Genomic DNA, 22,165 nt, shown 5'->3' with positions numbered 1-22,165 from the left:
GACTATGTCCTATGCCCCATTTTGGAATAGAGACCAGAGAGAGAGTCTCCTAATCCAGTGTAGGATACAGACAGTTACTTCACAGTGTGCAAGTGCTGTCATAAAGGAGAGCACTATTGGGGCGCCTGAGTGGCTCAGCCAGTTGAGCATCCGACTTCAGCTCAGGTCATGATCTCACGGCTTGTGAGTTCAAGCCCCGCATCGGGGTCTGTGCTGACAGCTCAGAGCCTGGAGCCTGCTTCAGATTATGTCTCTGTCTCTATCCCTCCCCCACTCATGCTCTGTGTCTCTCTCAAGAATAAATAAACATTAAAAAACAAAACAAAAAGGAGAGCGCTATTATGAGGGAGCCCAGAGAGGAGTTGTGGAGTCTTTCCCAAAAGCCTGAAGATTCCCGACTGAATCTTGAAGAAGGAGTAGGAGCTAGCTGGTTGAAGAAGGGGTAAAATTTCAGAGAATTTCAGAGTATGTCCTGTGCAAAGGCCCAGAGAGATGAAAGCATTGAGACATTGAGAAAATTAGAATGGGTTAGTGAACTGAAACACAGGATGTTAGGGAAGGAGATATAGCAAGATGGTGGTAGAGGAGGCGGCAAAGGGTAGATCAGTAAAGTCTTTGTAAGTCATATGGAAGATTCGGGTTTTATTCTGAAAGTCATACAGAGATAGTGAAGGATTTTTTTGTAAAGAAGTGATGTAATAAAAAATATGTTCTGAGGGTACCTGGGTGGTTCACTCAGTTAAGCGTCCAACTCTTGATTTTGGCTCAGGTCATGATCTCACCATTGGTGAGATCGAGCCTCACATCAGGCTCTCTGCTGAGAGCTTGGGGACTGCTTGAGATTCTCTCTCCCTCTCTATCCCTTCCCCCACTCGTGTGTGTGTTCTTTCTCTCAAATAAATAAACATTAAGTGTGTGTATGTATGTATATATATATATATATACATACATACACACACATACACACATATTTAACATTTATATATGTTCTATAAGTCTAGGCAGTTAGGCAAATCCCAGCATTCTCTCTTGAAAGGCTGCAGTATGGCAGTGACAATGGAAATGGAGAAGATGGAATGGATTCAGAGGGCATTTAGGAGGTAGAATCAGTAGGACTTCTTGCCTAATGTAGATGGCAAGGAAAAGCAAAGAATGCAGGATGATTGCTAGATCTCTTGAGTTGACCAGCCTCATTTACTGAGAGTAAATTCAAGATGTGGAGGGGTTTAGTTTGGGTGGAGGCAAGGAGGCAAGACAAAGCAAGATGAATGATGAGTTAATTTTGTTTTGAGTTTAAGGTGCCAGTGGACTAGCCAGATGGAGATGTGAGTCTGGATGGAGCTTAGAAGAAATATATGAACTGGAGATCGATGCTTGGGAGCTGTCAGCATATGTAATGGTAACTGAGGGCGTGAGAAATGAGAACACAAGATAGAAGTGTCACTTCGGGGCAGGTGCAGCACAAAAGCTTGGGAAAGAGACAAGCAATGGCCAGGAGGGGTGAGTGGATACACAAAGAGTAGGGACTCATGGAAGCCTAGAGGAGAGTTTCAAAAAGATTTCACACAAAAACAAAGCAACTCATTTCTTAAGGCATTGATATTCAAACTGTGTTGAAACCCTTTGTTAACATTTAACCTTTAAATATATTTTAACTGAAAAAAAGTAAAAACCGACCAACTCAAATATGTCTCTTATAACATGTTAAAACATGGAAATCCAGCAGACATCAGTACCAGGTTAACTGTTTTTGTGCAGAGGCCACAGTAAGGCCATCTCGATATATTGAAGAGCATCTTTGTATTTCAAGGTGAGTTATTAAATAACTCCATTTCCTAGTGTGAATTAGGACTTTTTTGATACTTCGCAACTGAAACAAATACAGAAATAGGGTCTACTAAGCTCACGTCACTGTTCCATAAACCCAGTCTCAAATGCTTGTTGTTTATGAAAATAACTTCACTTTTCTTACTGACTTATTGATTACATTAAATGTCATGCACCACCTTTTCTGTTACTGTGTTGGTTTTCCATGTAGCTGTCGTTTCCAAAAGGTGGTTGCGATAGAGGGCCACAGATGAAAGGAGGTAGACACTTTCCTAGTAGAACTTGGCTTATTTTTCTGTGACTCCCTTGCCTCTCCTCAAAGTCAAGTTCTAGGGGCTGAAATGTATTTCCTGCATCTTGTTTAACGTATTATTTGGATGCTTAACTCATTACTAGGAACAGGTGATTTTGTGTTTGCATTGCTTTGGGAAGTTTAGAGAGTTAATACCTATGTTATCTTAAATGACCTTTATTCTTTTTTTCATACTGATTCGTGAGTAACTGTATACAAATTATCTCTGGTAGACACGATCTTAAACAAAGACAACAACACCACTCTGTGTGTTTGGTTTCAGACTGTAGTCTGGTGTTTGACTTTTATTTCTGGCTTAAGTTAAAATTAGCTTGAATTCCTTGAGTAGACACAGCTTGCACCACCTGGGCAACAAATGAGCATGTTAGACCTTCCAGGAAGAAAAGAGGAGCTCCTGTTTTTCACATAAGGCTCCAAGTGATCCATAAGATTTGCAAATCATTTGTGCTTTGTGAAATAAATTCTAACTTTTAAACCATTTTTGTTCATATTTTTCTATTTACTGATTAATCTTGGTCTCCTTTAGCAGAACCCTTATTTTAGAGTATACTCTGCATTGAAATCCCATGGTATATTTCAAAGTATAAACCATAGAACTTCATGATCTGTGGCACATGGCCATCTCACAACAGTCAACGACAAATTTTCACAACAATGTCATGACCTAAATGTTACTGTTCTCCCCGCTTTGTAGATTTTACAGAGCCTGAGATTCCGCAACATTAAGTGATTGGCCAAGTCCAGAGGCCACCAAGGAGTAGAATACAGGCCCTGTACCTGCTAACCCTGTACCCATCCCACTCCATCACGCCCAAACTATGAACTGCAGACCTTGTTTAAAATGACAGGTACAAAAGTTTATCAATTCCTGGTATTTAACAACCTGTCACTTAATGAGAAAAATCGTTCATTTTCTGTTTAACAATGGTATAATGTCTCTGAATATTTATGTCTCTGCTTTCTCCTTTTGTAGAAAAAAAACTTTAATTATTCTACTCATTCATATATGCTTTCTTTTTGCAAACATTTTTAATAGTACAGTAGAAAAAGAAAAAGAATGGATGTAACATTCTTAATAAGAGTAAAACAAAAAGCACCCTTGATCTGTCAATTCCTTCCCTAGAAATTATGTCCTTTTAGCATATTTATATGCATTTATATATAATATTTATGTGCTTATAGAAATATCTAATTGTTTGGGGGGTAGGGGGCACATAAATTCTATTACAGTGCATCTTGCTCTATAATTTGCTGGGCTTTTTTTAATCTCTTTGGAAGCTCCATCCAAATACATATGGTTTTGTTTTGTTTTGTTTTGTTTTGTTTTTTAATTTTTTTTTTCAACGTTTATTTATTTTTGGGACAGAGAGAGACAGAGCATGAACAGGGGAGGGGCAGAGAGAGAGGGAGACACAGAATCGGAAACAGGCTCCAGGCTCTGAGCCATCAGCCCAGAGCCTGATGCGGGGCTCGAACTCCCGGACCGCGAGATCGTGACCTGGCTGAAGTCGGACGCTTAAGCGACTGTGCCACCCAGGCGCCCCCCAAGTACATATGGTTTTTAACTTCTTCAGAGTGTTCCATTTTATGGATATATTACAGTTTAAGCATTTCCATCTTTTTTCTTTCCTTTTTCATGCTACCCTCTTGTCCTTGACCTGGAGCTACTTTATTAAACACAGTATTAGGGGTATTAAAGATTGGTTGGTGCTCAGTTACCAAATGTCCCATAATGCCTTCTATAGCACCAGTCAAAATGAACTTTAAGTGGATAAATTTTCCTAAAAACAAAAACTCAAAAAAAAAAATAGACTTAACTGGTCTTGATAAAATTATTTCTAAATTACACTATAAGCAACACCTAGCAACGTGCTTAGAACACAGCAGTCACTCGATAAATGTGTGGAATGACTAAACATGCTTACTGTCTTAGAAAAGAGGGGACACCTAACAGAAACTAACCTTTGCTTAGTGACTTGGTCCACCAGCTTTTGTACACAAAAGTGTCCCCATCTGGGGTTCCTGGAGGACCATCAGGGGTGTATAGGGCAGTTTAAAATGCAAGGTGCTGTGCTCTGTAGTCCTCAAAGTAGAGAAGAAGGGGACAGGACTAAAAAGGAAAGGAGAAATACAGAGATACTTAAACTGGTATTTCCACGGGGCTCCTGGGTGGCTCGGTCGGTTGAGCGTCTGACTTCGGTTCAGGTCATGATCTCACAGCTCATGAGTTCGAGCCCCACGTCAGGCTCTGTGCTGACACCTCGGAAGAGCCTGGAGCCTGCTTCAGATTCTGTGCCTCCCTCTCGTCTGCCCAACCCACTGGCATCCTGTCTCTGTCTCTCTCAAAAATAAGTAAACATTAAAAAAAAAATTATTAAAAAAAACCAAACTGGTTATTTCCAGGCAATGCCTCCCTCTTAGGCCAAGAGCCTTTTGTCACCTTGATGGTGGCTTTGCAGAAGATGCTGCCTGTTGGCTGTTGATTCAAACTTTTTGTGAATACCTACAGTGCCACAGGGCACTGTACTAAGCACAAGGAACAGAAAGGTGATAATTCACGGTCCTTACCCTCAAGACGGAGGAAGCAGACATGTTAATTGATAGGTACACTGAGCTAGTAAGACTGAACGGAGTCATAGCTTCTGGTGAATAGACAGGAGAAGTTGGGCATTGTCACTGAGGGGGTGGCATTTGAGCTGAGATAAAGATGAATACATGTCCACTTTGACAAAGATTCAGATGGATCTTTGGATGTATGAGGAGCCTAGGGGAAAGGGCACATCACAAAGAGCCACACACACCAATTTAGCCTAACACCCTGGCGGACCCATCAGTGGCTTAGCTAGGAATCCAGAGCAGATGAGGTGGGCACATTCCAGACCGCAACCTTGTCTTGGGTTCTCAGCAGTTCTGACTTCTCCTAAAGGGAGTGGATGGCACTGAAACCTTGGATGAGGAAAGTAACATGATGACTAGATTCACATTTTAGAGAAAGTAAATCACTCTGGCCACAGTATCAAGAATAAATTTAAGACTACGTGAGATGAAGGAGGTGTTAACTTTATTGTGGTAATCATTTCACAATAAATACGTATATCAAATCATCACATTGCACACCTTAAACTTACACAATGTTATATGTAAAAGATATTTCAATAAAGCTGGGGAAAATGGATTAAAGGTTCTGCAAGACCAGATTGAGAATTCAGGATGACTGTTTTTTTTTTTTTTTTTTTAATTGTGGCAATCCAGGTAAGAGCAAACAAAAACTGGAAATGATGCCAGAAGAGGAACTGAATATGAGAGAGACTCAAGAGGTATCTAATGGGAACATATTTTGAAATTCTAAATTTCTGTTTTTGTGGCATTTATTGCTTCGTTTCCCTTCCTCCCACCCCCCAATTCAGGCAAACAAATGCCTTCTATTCCCTGGCCCTCAGGATTGGGTTGTTACTGCAGTAATGACAATCATTTCTTTCTTATTTAAAAAAAATTTTTTTAATGTTTATTTATTTTTGAGAGAGACAGAGCACGAGCAGGGGAGGGCAGAGAGAGAGAGGGAGACACAGAATCCGAAGCAGGCTCCAGGTTCCGAGCTCCAAGCTGTCAGCACAGAGCCCAACGCGGGGCTCAAACTCAGGAACCACGAGATCATGACCTGAGCCAAAGTCGGACACTTAACTGAGCCACCCCGGTGCCCCAATGACAGTCATTTCGCTTCTTTTGAATTTCTGCACTCACATGAGGTTCTTATGGGACAGGGAAGTGGAATTGAAGGGAACAAGATAATGAGAAGGTAGCAAGTACCCCTAAGAAGGGGCCCTGGACACTGCTCCTTCCCTTCAACACACCAGCCTTAGATCAGAGGTTGGAGGGTAAACAAATGACCCCCCAACAGGATGGAGGATTGGAGACCCATGCCTCAGTTTCCAGGTTTGCCTACAGAAGAATTCCCCTGGGCCAGGATGATGGAGCAGCTGCTGAGGAGAAATGATGTGGTGTGTCCACTAAGAGGGTCCCCAACAAGTTTGTTGGAGCTCAAAGAAAGTGCCTGAAAAGCCTCCCTGCCCCAACTTCAACACGTGAAGAAGCAACTGAGGAAGAAGCCGGTGAACTGGGAGAAAGGGTCACCTGTGTGGATCTGGCACCAAAGATGAGATGGACATCTCCGTGGATTCTGGTGCAGAAGGCTCTCAAAACAAATGCCAGCACCGACAGAAGTGGATCGAGAACCAGAACCTGCCACTTTCCTAGCCCCTTGACTACTTTGACACTTGATGGAACTCACTTGGATCCCTAGGAAGGAAGTGGTAGGAAGGGAAACCTTAACTGGCTGATTTTATCTTGAGTTGACAAAAGCAATGTTTCTGCTGCCGGGCAGAATACCATTTAGAATAAAATTGAGAACAAAATTATTTGCATACCCTGCTCATGGCCTGTGAGCATGTACTCCTTACCAGTAGACTTTGCAGGACGTGGTAACTGTTGGGAGGATTTCTAGGTTTCCAGATTTGGTGTGAAAAAAGATAAGTTCTGTTATGGACATGTTGAGTTGGAGGTACTTCTCCAGCATGGAGGCTAGAGAAATAAATTTGGAAGTTACCAGAAAACAGGCTGATGATGAAGCCATCGGCAGATGAACTCAAATAGAGGGTGAAAAAGACAGGCCCAGAGGGGCGCCTGGGTGGCTCAGTAGGTGGAACATCTGACTCTTGATTTCAGCTCCAGTCATGATCTCAGGATTCGTGTTCAAGCCCCGCGTAGGGCTCTGAGCTGGCAGCATGGAGCCTATTTGGGTTCTGTCTCTCGTCTTAAAAAAAAAAAAAAAAGGCCCAGAGCCATAGGAAGCCCTGTCATTTACAGGGGCATGGAGAGAAAATGGAATTAGGAAAACCCTGTGAATAAAGGTCCAAGTAACCTAGAGAAGAACGAGCAGGTGACACCAGGTAATCAAATTGATAGCTATCTAATGTTATAGTGAATGGGATCCAGCCTCAAAAGAGTTCATGGTTATAAACTAAAATTTTATGTGTTTGCTTTTTTTGTAAAGGCTACTGTTTAAAAAAAGGTTTTTTTTTTAATTCTTTTTTTTTAACGTTTATTTATTTTTGAGACAGAGAGAGACAGAGCATGAACGGGGGAGGGTCTGAGAAAGGGAGACAGAATCTGAAACAGGCTCCAGGCTCCGAGCTGTCGGCACAGAGCCCGACGCGGGGCTCGAACTCACGGGCTGCGAGATCATGTCCTGAGCCAAAGTCGGCCACTTAACCGACTGAGCCACCCAGGCGACCCTAAAAAAATTTTTTTAACGTTTATTTTTGAGAGAGAGACAGAGCATGAGCAGGGGAGGGGCAAAGAGAGAGAGGGAGACACCTGAAAGTAGGCTCCAGGCTCCAAGCTGTCAGCACAGAGCCTGACATGGAGCTCGAATCCATGAACCACGAGATCATGACCTGAGCTAAAGTCGAACACTTAACTGACTGGGCCACCCCAGTGCCCCTAAACTAAAATTCTTTGTGACATCTCTCCTTATTGACCAGGAAATTATCTGCCTCATTTTCCAACTTGAGACCATGTTCTGGTTGCTTGAGGATTCTGGGATTCTGACTACTGGAGCCTAATTTGTGTTGATACAGTGCAATCTTACCTCCCTAGTGTTCCTGCAGGAGAGATTGAAGTTCATGTATGTTACGTCAATATGCTGCCGGGATTTTTTTTTTTTTTTTTTTTAATGTTTGGCTGTATAACCCAGTTACCCTTTCAAGAAAAAAATCTCCATCACAACTTGTTTTCTGAGAATAAGACGAAGCAAATTTGGGGGAAGCCTATGTTTCTTATTTCTGGGTAATGAAAACTACATGAATCCATCATTTCCGTATCACCCTGGCTACTAGGAAGCTGAAAACCAGGTTTTAGGCTTAATTGCTGTCGTGTTCCTCAGCTAGGAGTTCTCTTAGAATTTGGGGCTTTTTTTTTCTTCTTTTTGGACCTTCTTTATTTTTTCCTGTTCCTAATTTTTGATCAGTCGTTTGGTCTTGTACTATCTGGTAGTACCTATATTTTTATAATCTACCTCAAATCTTTTATGAGTTTGGCAAGAAACAGAATAGCTAATTTAAAAATAAAGGACATGTCCTAATTTTGCAGTTTCTTTTTTAACCTGTATCTCTAAGGCTGATCTTTGAGACCTTTGGTCTATGGTAGTAACCACGGTCTTCATTTTAGTTACAAAGTTCATTCTGATGAATAATTCAGAGAAGCTTCCCCCACTGCACACCCCATAGTCAACCTCTTTATCAACGGCAGTAGCAAAAATGAAACATTTGATTGCTTGATGATAGAGGTCATTTAAGGAAACAAGCTAACCCCAGTGAAGTGACACCAGACATCTTTCCTCTTTCATCTCTTAGCCTGGCTTACCTATCTTGGCCGTGTTATTTAGAAATGTGGCCAATCATCTTATAAGTCATTTGTATAAAATTTGCCTTCTCCAAATCCCATGTGAGAGCTGATAACAAGCTTCTTGCTCTGTTGAAGTATCATGGGCAAGAACACAAAAATAAATAATAATGTGTTCCCCTCTACTGTGCTTGGTTTATAACCTTGGACATGGTTTCACTTGCCACATCTTTGGGACTATCAGATCTTTTTAAGGTGCCAGGATCTACATTTACCATCACCAGCCAGGAAGATACAATGCACCCCTCCTAAGTGAAGAGTGAACTATTGAATGGCACTTGGTTAAGACCAAATATTTCCCCCAAGACTCTGCCAGAGATTGCCCCCTGGGCCAGATACAGCCTCCTTCAGAGAGTGAAGCACATACCATGTGATCTTTCTTTTCCTCAACTGGTGTCAGAATTAATCATAGAACCACGTTTAGCAGGTTAGAATGGAGTTACCAGTCACCATTGCTTTAATTCTCCCACTTTAGATGGCCCTGAGCCACCTGATTTGAAAGTTGGAGGAAACTGTCCTTTAAATAAAACTCATTGCAAGACTTAATGTAGCCTTGGTCTTCAGCCAATGTCTGCTAAATTCTAGCTCAGGTTCCAACAAAAAGAAAAGGTCCAAACTGTCCTTTTGTCTGATGATTTTTTCGTCAAACCAAAATGTCTCAAGCCTATAATTCTAGTCTTAATTGATTTCTAGGTTGAGTTCATTCTACTTGAAAGAGCAAGCGCTACAGAGGAGGAGAACAGGAACTTTTATTAACCACAGAGCATGTGTTGGGCACAGCATGTACAAGATCCAGAGCGGGTCCTTACAACAACCCTAGAAAAATGAGTGGATGAGCACCCGGAGACTCCCGGAAACCAGGGGTCACCCAGTACCATATAACTGACAAAGGATGGAATCCAGTTTGAACTCCAGTGGGCTCCTATTTTTCCCCAAGAGGCATATTTTTCTGGGCCAACCTCAGCAATGAAACACAGAAAGATAATGGAAATCACGGAGTTGACTGCTCCCTGAGGAGGCTGTAACAAGATTGGAGCCAGGGGCCTGTTGGAGTCGTAGGGCAGTGTCCTTGGAAAAATTCCTGAATTGCTGACCATGATTCATTCATTCCTTTCTTTTGCCTGGCTTATTTTTGCCTGGTCCCGAGACTGTGCTATAATTTTGGGGGTGAATAAAAAAAAGGCTAAGAATCTGTCGTATGCAAAGCTCCCATCTAATGTCTTGATTCCCAAGATGCCTACTTCATGCATAATGGGGAAAACACCTACAAGAAAGTTGTGTGCAATGACCGAACTACATTCAAAGTACAATCTGCCATTGTGCCAAGGTAGGCTAATTCATGTGCACTCAAGAACCTCGGGGATAAGGTTTAGAAAACCAAAACCCGGGGTTCAGGAAGTTCAAAGTGCTGACAGTAATGATAGTACTTGGTGCTCCCCATATGGAGTCCTCCTGTGCCTGTTTGTCTGGAAAGAGACCCAAGGTTTGTTGGAATTGAATCAAATAAAGAAGGGGTCAGTAAAGATGAAGCTGATGACATACCCCGATTCCCCTACCTACAGAACCTTCTTAGCCTTCCCCATATACATTCTCCAGTAAAGAACTCCCCTCCACCTCGGCCTTGCTAGAATCCACAGATTTCAAAATGGAGATTTTGGTTCCATCCCTACCTCAATACTGAGAGAGTTTTTGTTGCAGGCCGAAAGCAGGCAGTGTAATTTTGGGGCCACAAGATGTTGGGTTCCTTAAAGACAAGCAACATGGAACAAATAGGGAAGCCACAGAACCACGTCTGAAATTCAATTTAATCTTCAAGCTGTAAAACCCACTGCAATAATGATGAGGGCTTTTGTCTTCTCTGAGTAGCCTGGGATTCCTAGGAGAAAACTGACAAACTTGTAAATGTGGTAAAGATAACATTTTCAATAAGCTTTTATTTCTTCCTCTTCATTATGTGGTACAAAGGATCCTAAAATTCCATTCCAATTCTTTTCACTTTGTGAAAAATGGTCACACCAAGAAACACTTGACCAGTATATTCTTTTTGTATAACAAATTCTCTTCTCAAAGTTTTTTTTTCTGAGAGAAATAAAAATAATTTTATTTGCCGTTGGGTTGAGTTCCTTCTAATAACATTTTTCCTTTAAGTACACTTTTTGACTTACCTGATTGCAGTGTTGATTGCAACACTTAGTGTCAGTAGTGTCCCATCTAAAATAAGCTTTGCTGTTACTGCTAAAGAAGATCTGATAAATATCCTTCTAAGAGTCGTGCATATGGGAATGCAAGCTGGTGCAGCCACTCTGGAAAACATGGAGGTTCCTCAAAAAACTAAAAATAGAAAAAAAAACAAAAACAAAAAACTAAAACTAGAACTACCCTATGACCCAGCAATTGCACTGCCAGGCATTTATCCAAGGCATACAGGTGTACTGTTTTGAAGGGACACGTGCACCCCCATGTTTATAGCAGCACTATCAACAATAACCAAAGTATGGAAAGACCCAAATGTCCATCGATGGATGAATGGAGAAAGAAAATGTGGTGTGTGTGTGTATATTATATATATATAATGTGTATATATATACACATATATATATACACATGTATATATATACACATGTATATATATAATGTGTATGTATATATAATGTGTGTATATATATATAATGTGTGTATATATATATAATGTGTGTGTATATATATATATATATGGGTATATATATATAGTGGAGTATTATTTGGCAATCAAAAAGAATGAAATCTTGCCATTTGCAGCTACGTGGATGGAACTGGAGGGTATTATGCTAAGTGAAATTAGAGAAAGACAAATATCATATGACTTCACTCATATGAGGACTTTAAGAGACAAAACAGCTGAACATAAGGGAAGGGAAACAAAAATAATATAAAAACAGGGAGGGGGACAGAACAGAAGAGACTCATAAATATGGAGAACAAACTGAGGGTTATGGGAGGGATTGTGGGGGGGGATGGGCTAAATGGGTAAGGGGCACTAAGGAATCTATTCCTGAAATCATTGTTGCACTATATGCTAACTAATTTGGATGTAAATTTAAAAACATAAAATTAAAAATTTTTGAAAGAGTACTATAGATAAAAAGAGTCATGCATAATAATATTGACAATGGAAAGCAAACATGAATTGATTTTTTAAAATTTTATTGATTTAAGTAACCTCTACATCCAGTGTGGACCTTGAATTCATAACCCCAAGATTGGGAGTTGCATTCTCCCTGAACTGAGCCCCCCAAGTGCCCCCATGAATTGATATTTTAATTAGAATTTTGTTTTGCTTATGTTTTGGAATAAGAAAGAGATGTGGTCAGTTAATGATTCTATTCTATTGTTTTATTGCAAACAAGACTGAGAAAGGGAACAAGTATTTCCACACTGGATTCTTCTTGAATGAATTCAAGCAAAGTTTCATCAAAATGAAAAACTGCCAAGTAGCTTTGCATTTGGTAAAGGTGTGAGATTGCACCCACAGAGGTGCTGATTTGCTCCTCCTCCAGAAGGACCAGCCCTTTAAATGTGCAGTGCTGGCCTCAGGGGGAGTGTCTGCACATGTCTGTTAAGTCCCAGGGACTTGAGGGGTTTTATCAGAAGCTTATGCTAAACACTATTTTTTCCCACCAGATTCTAGGTAGAGAAACTATGTCATCCAGTGTAGATGACTAGGTCATTTCTGAAAAATTTTTAAAAATACTTATTTTTGAAAGAGAGACAACATGAGTTGTAGAGGCGCAGAGAGAGGGAGACACAGAATGTGAAGCAGGCTCCAGGCTCCGAGCTGTTGGCACAGACCCCGACACAGGGCTCGAACCCACGAACCGTAAGGTCATGATCTGAGCCAAAGTCAGATACTTAAACCGACTGAGCCACCCAGGCACCCCATAGATCATTTCTAACTGACAGTCCAGAAGCCTAACATTGTGAGCCAGCTCCCAGCTGTGCAGTTCTTCTCAACATTTCCTTCCGTGAAGAACCCTGTGTTCTCGTGTTTGCCCTGTAGTGTTCTTGACACTTGTGACTTGCCAGAATCTTTACCCTACCTTGCAGCTCTGTTTTTGGTGGGCGCCTTTATCTCCTCAGGCCTCGAGGTCCTCCTCTGCAAATGAGGGATAGGATCTATGAGCTGTTCCAACCTCTTCTTCCATCTCTAGAATATTCAATACATTAAGAGAAGGACTGAGTTAAGAACCAATGCCTTTAAAGAAACTGGGAAGTTTCTCTCATCTGAGGGCTAAGGGGCACTTGGCAATCACTTATTGTTGTCTCAAAATTTTGTGAATTTTCCTTAAACATACACTTATATTCTAGCCTTTCTTCTAGCTATTGACTCCAGAGAAATAAAAACATATCCGAAGACTTGCACATGAATCTTTATGTTAATGTTATCTATTCACTTTTTTGAAGTACAGTTAACACAACTACATTACTTTCAGTTGTACAACATAGTGATTCAACAAGTCTGTACGTCAATGCTGTGCTCACCCCAAGTGTATCCAGCATCTGTTACCACGCCATTACAGTATCATCGACTATATTCCCTATGCTGTGCCATTTGCTCTCATGACTTATTTCATAGCTGGAAGCCTGTATCTCCCACTTGCCTTCATCCATTTTCTTCATCCCTCACCCTCACCTTCTGGCTACCATTCAGTTTACTCTCTGTTTTTATGGGTTTGTTTCTGCTTTTTGTTCATTTGTGTTTTAGAGTCCATATATAAGTGAAATCATACGGTATTTTTCTTTGACTTATTTCATTTAGTATAATACCCCCGAGGTCCGTCCCTGTTGTCTCAAATGGCAAGATCTCATCCTTTGTTATGGTTGCATAATATTCTATTGCGTGTATGTGAATGAGTGTGTGTGTGTGTGTGTGTGTGTGTGTGTGTGTGTGTGTGCCATATCTTTATCCATTCATCTATTGGTGGACACTTGGGGTGCTTCCATGTGGGTTGGATATAGTAAATGTTGCAATGATAGGGTGCATATATCTTTTCAGATTAGTGTTATTGTAGTCTTTGGGTAAATACCTCAGTGGAATTACTGGATCATGGGTATTTCCATTTTTAATTTCTTGAGGAACCTCCATACCGTCTCCCACAGTGGCTGCACCAACTTACATTCCCACCAACAGTGCACAGGGGTTCCTTTTCCTCCTCTTTCTTGCCAACACTTGTTGTTTCTTGTGTTTTTGATTTTAGCCATTCTGAAAGTGTGAAGTGATAACATATTAGAGTTTTCGTTTGTATTTCCTTGATAAGTACTGATGTTGAACATGTTTTTCATGTGTCTGTTGGCCATCTGTATATCTTCTTTAGAAAAATGTGTATTCAGGTCCTTTGCCCATTTTAAATTGAATTATTTGGGGCAGGGGGGTTAGTGTTGAGTTGTGTAAGTTCTTTATATATTTTGGATGTTAATTCTTTATCAGATATGTCATTTGCAAATATTTTATCCCATTCAGTATGTTATCTTTTCATTTTGCTGATGGTTTCCTTTGCTGAACTTGCGCATGAATATTTACTCACAATAGCCCCAAACTGGAAACAACCTAAATGCCCATTAACAGATGAATGAATAAACAAAATGTAGTATATCCATACAATATACTACTATTTCGCAATAAAAAGGAACAAACTACTGATACATGCAACATGAATGAATCTCATTCTACTGAATGAAAGAAGCCAGACACAAGGATACAGGCTGTATGAGTCCATTTATGTAAAATTCTAGAGAATGCAAACTATTATAGTGACAAAAAGCATTTCACTTGCTGCCTGTGGACTGCAGAAGACAAGGGCTCTTTTGGTGGTGAACGAAATGTTCTGTGCTGTGACTAGGATGGTAGTTTCATGGGTATCCACAACTGCCAACATTCATCAAATTGCACACTTTAAACGGACAGAACTTATATGTAAACCATTTCTCGAGGGTACTGAGGAAAAATTTTTGTAAGCTCTTGACTGTTCAATCTGAGGCTTGAAGAGAATACTTACTGGGCAATGGAGAAGTTTTGCGGGGCTATGACATCACAAAAGGGTTAATAATCTTAAACATTCCGGAAAGCCCTTTAATTTCTGGGCAGCGCGTATGAATTTGTCGTGCAAAAATTTTACCTTCTGGTTTCCGGTAAGCCTCAGACAAAGGACTGCCTTGAGGACTTAGCAGGGCCCTGGGCTGGATGGGCCAGCCTGCTCTTTCTCCAGCCTCGTGCAGATTCCTGAGAGCCAGCTGGCTCAGCAAACAAAGGCCAGGTCTCCTGTCTTTTTAGCATGTCAGGCTTCTTAATACCGATTTTCCTTCCCTCCGCCTGAGGTGGTATGTGTCCACCTGGGGAGATTCCGTTCCACTTTTTTGAAACTAGAAAGCTGTAGGCCACATTCTTCCTTTATAGGCCACCTGGAGTGACCTATTTTAGTTGGCTCCACTTACAGAATCACAGGATGTGAGAAATCACAGGATGTTAGAAAGAACTTGAGAGATCGTCCTGGCCAACATCCCAAAGGAGGAAACGGAAGTCCAGAGAAGGTTAGTGACTGGCATAGGCTCACACAGCCAGGGCAGGACTATCAATTACTGTCTTCCCAGGTCTCTCTGCTTCCTTATGTTGGCTCTGACCTGCTGAGAAACTGCAGCCCAAGATCCCTAGCTGTCAAAAACTAGGGCCGAAACCCAAGATCGACTTCAGTGTGCGGTACTTTTTTTAAGAATGAAAGTTGCAAAATGGTTGGATTCTAGCTGGAAGAAAGGCAGCAGAGAGTCAGTTCTGACCTCCTATGAGGCAACATAAGGATCAGACCTCAGCTTGGGAATGAATGAGAGGCATTTATGATTATCGTAGAACTTGGCAGCAATTACAAAAGCCTGTTCCATGGTGGAAGCGACCGTGTTAAATTTCCGTTCTCATTTGCATTCATAAAAGTAAAATAAAAGTATTTCTGGGATAGGAACAATCTTTGTGATTGGGAAATGCCTCTTGGTCATTATTGCTCTTTTCACTCTTCATATATTTTTCCTTGATGGCTATTGAAATAGCAGATATTTTAAACAGAGAGAACATTCATCATGGCGGATTCTTGAAGTTGAATCTGATTCTTCCAGTGAAGTAGCCACTGCCAGAAAGTAAATGAGACCTTTCTGGAAGCTCCACTAACAGTCCCACACGGCTCTAGTTTTAGAGTTTGGCAGGCCCAGGTCTCCGTGTCCTCAACCCTCTCCTCTCGCATCTGGCCCATCGGTGCCTGGGCAGGAGCTGGGGTACAGGCGGCTGAGGGTTCCTTGGGGATCATGCCGCTCTTTCCCAGCGGTATGCCAGCAGCACCCACAATGCTGGTGTTGGCTTGGGGGGGGGGGGTTGCGCAGAGATGACAGCCGTGTAGTTGCCAGTGGTCTTGGACATTTGCATTGCTTGCCGTACTGGTGACATGTTTTGTTCTTCATGCAGATTCCCCAGAATAGAAGTTGCAGAATTTGGCAGAATGATTAGGGTGGACACTTCAGGAAGAAGACTTCGGGTTGTTAGAGAGAAGCTCCCCCACCCCCTAAGCTGAAGAAGAAGCATCTGCATGCCCTGCTTCCACCTGGGGACTCCCAGATTGCCACACAATAGCACCTCCTAGAGGTGTCGGCAGTGGTGAGACCCGCCCTTCCCAGAGAGACTGTTTTCTGTGCCACTTTGTCTTCCCCTGGTGGTCACGCTGTGTTGTGGCTGCAGCGAAAACCTTTTGTGTGTCAGACATGATGGGCAGCGTGGACAAGTCACACTGGTGCCCAACACCTCCCACCACTGAGTACTGTGAGGGCAGAGACTTGGTCTTCTTTGCAACCTATCTCTACCCCCTCACGTTGAGGATATCTGTATACCCACAAGGACATACCATCAGCGTGTAGTAAATCTTGCTGAATGACAGACAAAGTGACATGTTGAGGAAGCAGATGATGAAAGTTTCTGACCTTAAATGTGGACTAATCAGATAAGTGTACTAGTGATACAAGAAATCACGGAAGACGCTGTGGGAGAAGAACTGAAACTTCTTCTAGAAAATCCATTAATGACCAGAATAGATCTCTGACTTTTTTCATGTGCATTAGATAACAACCATGGAGAATTGAGGTGGGTACTTTTCACTTCACCTCCTCTAATCCTGTGATTTCAAATCATTACCATCATTGGGGCCACAGGTATTTGGGGCACCTGAACTGGCTAATTTATTTTCTCCTCCATTTTCTCTTTATTAATTATAAATGTGGTCTTTTACTTACCTAAGAACCAGGGATAGGACAGCTATTTCAAATCATCTTAATTTTTATTTACTATTTTTTTGTTATTAATTTTGAGTGCGAGAGAGAGGCAGAGAGAGAATCCCAAGCAGGCTCCATGTTGTCAGCACACAGCCCGATGTGGGGCTTGATCCTACTAACTGTGAGATCACGATCCGAGCCGAAATCACGAGTCTGATGCTCAACCGAATGAGCCACCCATGTGCCCCTCTCGTACTGTTTTTTTTTTAATTAGCATACAAGTACACTGTCGTGTCTCTTACTTTAAAGTTTACCTTTAATCCTCAGACCTATCAGTTGATTTCTTCTTTTTCACTGAAAAACTCTGAAAAAAATGGTGTCTTCATGAATTAGCTCCACTTCCTAACTTTGCACTTGCTCTTCAGATTCCTCCATTGTGGCTTCTGCCTTGCCTGCTCCACCAAAATCGCTCTCTCCAAGCTAACCAGGAACCTGCAGCTTGCCACACCGGGGGCATTTCTGCCTCTTCTTACTGGCACGCTCCTCATGGGACCAGCTGAGCATCCTTCTCTTGTACGTGAAAGAAAATCCAACTGATTGTAGCGAGAAGAGTAAGTTTCTTGTACTGTTTTTCATTTTTAAAAGACTTTTTTTTTCATGGTTATTTATTTTGAGACAGAGAGAAAGCATGAGCAGAAGACAGGCAGAGAGAGAGAGAGGGAGAGAGAGAATCCCAAGCAGGCTCCAGGCTCCAAGCTGCCAGCGCAGAGCCCGACGCGGAGCTCAAACTCAAGTACCGTGAGATCATGATCTGAGCTAAAATCAAGAGTCGGATGTTTCACCAACTGAGCCACCCAGCCTCCCCTCTTGTACTGTTTTTTAAATAATTTTCTCCTCTCTGCTTTTTTCTACTCCCCAACGTCAGTCAGATATTGGATTAACTGAATTAACCCTTACTATGTTTTCTGTTGTTCGTCTCTTTAGCTGTTTATTTGGCTCAACGAGTTCCTGGCCTCTAGCTTTTAAACCTTGCATTGAATTTGTCATATCACCTGTCACGGTTTTTGTTTGTGTCGTTCGTTGTTCTCAGAATATTCCTTTTTATTGCAACACATTCTTATTTCATGGGTGTAGTATTTCACCTTTTCCCGATAGAAGTTAACTTTTTCCCCCTAGTCTCTGAATTGTCTGTTTTCCAAGAGTTACTTTCCTTAGTTTGTTTTGGTCTCTCTCCATTGTGTGGAGATGTTCTGAAACTGTGTCTCCAATTCTAAGCAGTGTGTTCACATTCTACAGTGAAACCCTGGGGCGCTGGGGTGAGGGATGTGGGGTGGAGCAGGCTGGCTGGTGGCTTTGGGGGGACATTGACCGGTCGGAGGCCAGCTTTGTCATCTGGTGACCCTCCTCCCATCCCCACATACAGATATCAACATGGGGTGGTCTTTTCTCTGCAGCCTTTTAGTTCCTCCAGAGAGGGATCTTCCAGATGCCTCTGGGGGCTATAGATGGCCAGCTGAGGCCCATCTCCGAACCAGGCAGGAGAAAGCAGCCAGGGACCGCCTGGTTCTGAAGGTAGATTGTAACTTAATCCTCCAGCGTTCAGCGTCACCCTTGCCCTCCTCTTGTACTTGCGCTTAGATTCCAGACCCTCTCTGACTTGTTTATTCCAGACAATGAACCTCTAGGTTCTTGGCTGGACAGGGGGCGGGAGAAATGGGGGGGTGGGGGGGGGAATCTGTCGCGCCTGTTTGAGACGTTTCGCGGCTCTCCTTTGCAGCCTCCTCCTTCATCCCCACCTTGCAGGGGAGGCGGTATCTCCACACGCCAGGCCCCTCAGCTCTCGGAACACTTGCTAGTACTCCCCGCAGACTCTCCGGCAGCTCCCTCCCCGGCTGAGTCATTACTCACCCTGCTTCTTGCAGACACTGACCTTCCTTGTCCCTAATTTTCTCTTTTGCTCTTCTTGATTGCTTCACTGTCATGGTAGGAATTTAGGAAGGAGTGTCAGTAAAAGCATGTTTCAGTCCATCATATTTAACCAGAAGTTCTTTGTCATTCTTTATATTTTTGGATGTTTTGATTCTTTAGGATTGTATTCCCACAGAACATCAGAAAATAGAAATTCTGCATTTTTCAGTGACACCCAATTTGCTCTACAAAAAGTAAAGCATGAAGGTAAGGGTTTGTTTTTGTTTTTGTTTTACTGTTAATGTAAAATGTTGCCTCTTGCGTAATATTCCTTTTGTGACATGTGAATGAAATTACGTTCCCTTAAAGAAGGAAACATATAGGATTATTGCTGCCCTTCAGATTGTCCAGGAGCAATCTACTTCTAATCTCAGATGTTCTAGCTTCTAGATTCCTCAAATCTTTGAGGTTCTTTGTGGGAAATTTTGGTATCCTATTTTCAGGAGTATATAGCTAACATTTACATATGTGCAAGGCACTCTTCTATTTAATCCATGTAGCCACCGAATGAAGTAGATATTACGGTCTCCATTTTACAGATGAACAGATTGAAGCAAGGAGAAGTAACCTGCCCAAATTCACACAGCTCAACTAGGTGTCCTGAGTCGCAGCTGTTGACCACTGTGCCATATGCCAAGTTGCAACATCTTTGTACATCACGAACTTGTTAAAGACCTGTCCACCTACTTCAAAGGAAACTCATGATATTAAAACACAGAGGAGTTCCTGTCTCTCCCTCTCTCTCTCCGCACACACACACATCCACACACACACACAGCGAATTAAAAGGAACAGAGAGAACTGTGTAGACCGGAAGTTTGAGATGAGTTTTTTTTCCCCCCATTGGAGCACAAAATTTGCTCTGATTTCCTGGCAACTAATGAAAACAAAAGTGAAATGTTAGATTATATGGTTCTCATTGTTTTGTAGAGCAAGCATGCAAATTATTTTGCAGAGAAAAGTTTTTGGCAACTGAATTCTAGAAGCAATTTCTAGAATTCTAATAAAAGAATTCTATATTAAGGTTTTTTAAAAATCTTTTTTATTGTGAAATGTAATACTCAGAAAAATACATTAACATAAATGTACAGCTGACTGAATTGTTGGAAAGAGAGACACCACCTCCCCCCACCCTGGTCAAGAAATAGAAGCTTCACAGCCCCAAAGAAGCTCTCCTTGCCCACAAACATGACCATTATCATAATTTTTATGACAATCATCTCTTTGCTTATTTTTTTTTTACAGTTATACTACCTAAATAGCACACACACTGTATTTTTGCCTTTTTTTTTTTTTTTTTTATCTTGATATGATTAGAATCACACATTATTCTTTTTGGCTTCTGTTCAACTTTGTGTCCGTGAGATTCATCCAAATTGGTCTGTGTAGCTACATTCATTTTTATCGCACTATGGTACTTGACTGTACTTGGCTGGATGACATTTAGGACCCTCCCACAATTTGGCTACTCATTAGCTGGTGGACATTTGGGTTATTTGGGTTGTTGGCTACTATGGAGAATGCTGCTGTGAGCACTCTCATGTGTGTCTCCTGACTGAAGTGTGTGCATGTATCAGCCGGGTCACAGGGCGAACATAGAGGATGTTTTTGTAGAGGATGCCTAGTGGTCTTCCCAAATGGTTGTACCATTTAAACCACTGCTAGTAACGTATGAAAGTTTTCTAAATTCTTTTTTTTTTTTAATTTTATTTAATGTTTATTTATTTTTGAGAGAGACAGAGACAGGATGTGAGTGGGTTAGGGGCAGAGAGAGAGAGGGAGACAAAGAGTCCGAAACAGGCTCCAGGCTCCGAGCTGTCAGCACAGAGCCCAAAGCGGGGCTCGAACTCATGAGCTGTGAGATCATGACCTGAGCCGAGTCGGACGCTCAACCAACTGAGCCACCCAGGTGCCCCCTGAAAGTTTTCTAAATTCTTGAGAACACTTGAAATTCAGTCTTTTGCATTTTAACCATTCTTGAGGGTGTAATGGTATCTTAGTGTTCTCCTTATTACTTGTGACGTAGCCTTTTTTGTGTGCTCACCTTTTGAATCTCTTCTATGAATTCACTGCCCACTCAAGCTTCATTCCCAGGTTTCTACCACATTGTCTTCTTTTCCTTATCAGTTTTTAAACAGTGATAGCTGTTACAAGTTTAATTTTTACCTGATACCAGTATATAGAAATTGTTGATACCCAAATACTAAATCTTATCAAGTAATTCTTTTTTTTCTTTTTTTCTTAATTTTTTTTTTCGACGTTTATTCATTTTTGGGACAGAGAGAGACAGAGCATGAACGGGGGAGGGGCAGAGAGAGAGGGAGACACAGAATCGGAAACAGGCTCCAGGCTCTGAGCCATCAGCCCAGAGCCTGACACGGGGCTCGAACTCACGGACCGCGAGATCGTGACCTGGCTGAAGTTGGACGCTTAACCGACTGCGCCACCCAAGCGCCCCAAGTAATTCTTACTAAAACTCTTAATAGATATTTTTTTGAAATTCTACATACATAACCATAAATGTGCCCAACACTGTCATTTTCTTTCTGATCCTTCATCTTTTCTTTTTCTTGCCCGACTGCAATGTTAGTTCCCCTGATAGGGTGGTGAAAGGAAGCAGTGACAGAGGCCACCCTTGTCTTCTTCACAATCCGAAAAGGAGGCTCCATTGTCTGGTAGTGCATGAGGCCTGTTTGTCACTAGAAAAGAGAAATATTAGAGCAATGTTTATGGACTCTTCACTGCCTCAGGCTGAAGTGATGCTTATTACTGCTTCTTTCATTTCATTAGACGACAGAACCAGTTATGTAGCTCTTCTAACTGCACGGGTGCTAGCAAATGTAGGGAGAATCTATAGATTACCTGGTTAGCAGAACTGTGACAGAGGATAAGGGGGGACCTACTCAAGGATGGGTGGGACATCCTCATGAGATGATACGTACACGGAAACCAGAAGGAGATGTATTCATTTCCTAGGACTGCTGTATTAAAGTACCACAGACAGGGTGTCTTAACCAAGAGAAATTTATTGTCTCACCTGTGGTCTTTAGATGTTAGAAGTCCAAAATCAAGGTGTCAGCAGGGGTAGTTCATTCTGAGGACTGTGAGGGAAGGATCTGTCCAGGCCTCTCTCCTCGCCTTGTACATGGCCATCTTTCCTGTGATGTCTCTCCACATCATCGTCCCCCTATGCATGTTCATATCTAAATTTCCCCACTTACACAGATACCCTAGTGGACTGGGGCCCACTTTAACTTGACTACTGCTGTAAATACCCTATCTCCACCTTCTGAGGGTTAGGCCTTCAACATATGTACTCTG

General features: G+C 41.9%; 1 long non-coding RNA gene across 1 annotated transcript; it reads left to right on the top strand.

Moving 5' to 3' along the window:
* Window positions 1-879: 879 nt before the first annotated feature.
* LOC111561510 lies at window positions 880-20,576 on the top strand. Its single transcript, XR_006601227.1, has 8 exons — window positions 880-1,500; window positions 2,835-2,988; window positions 5,393-5,457; window positions 16,080-16,748; window positions 17,302-17,487; window positions 18,331-18,448; window positions 18,965-19,051; window positions 19,384-20,576. It is a non-coding gene; the product is annotated as an uncharacterized LOC111561510 (long non-coding RNA).
* The last annotated feature ends 1,589 nt before the right edge of the window (window positions 20,577-22,165 follow it).

This window comes from Felis catus, chromosome A1 (genome assembly GCF_018350175.1).
Source record: "Felis catus isolate Fca126 chromosome A1, F.catus_Fca126_mat1.0, whole genome shotgun sequence".
Lineage (NCBI taxonomy): Eukaryota > Metazoa > Chordata > Mammalia > Carnivora > Felidae > Felis > Felis catus.
This window is presented reverse-complemented; position numbering and strand designations above follow the sequence as displayed.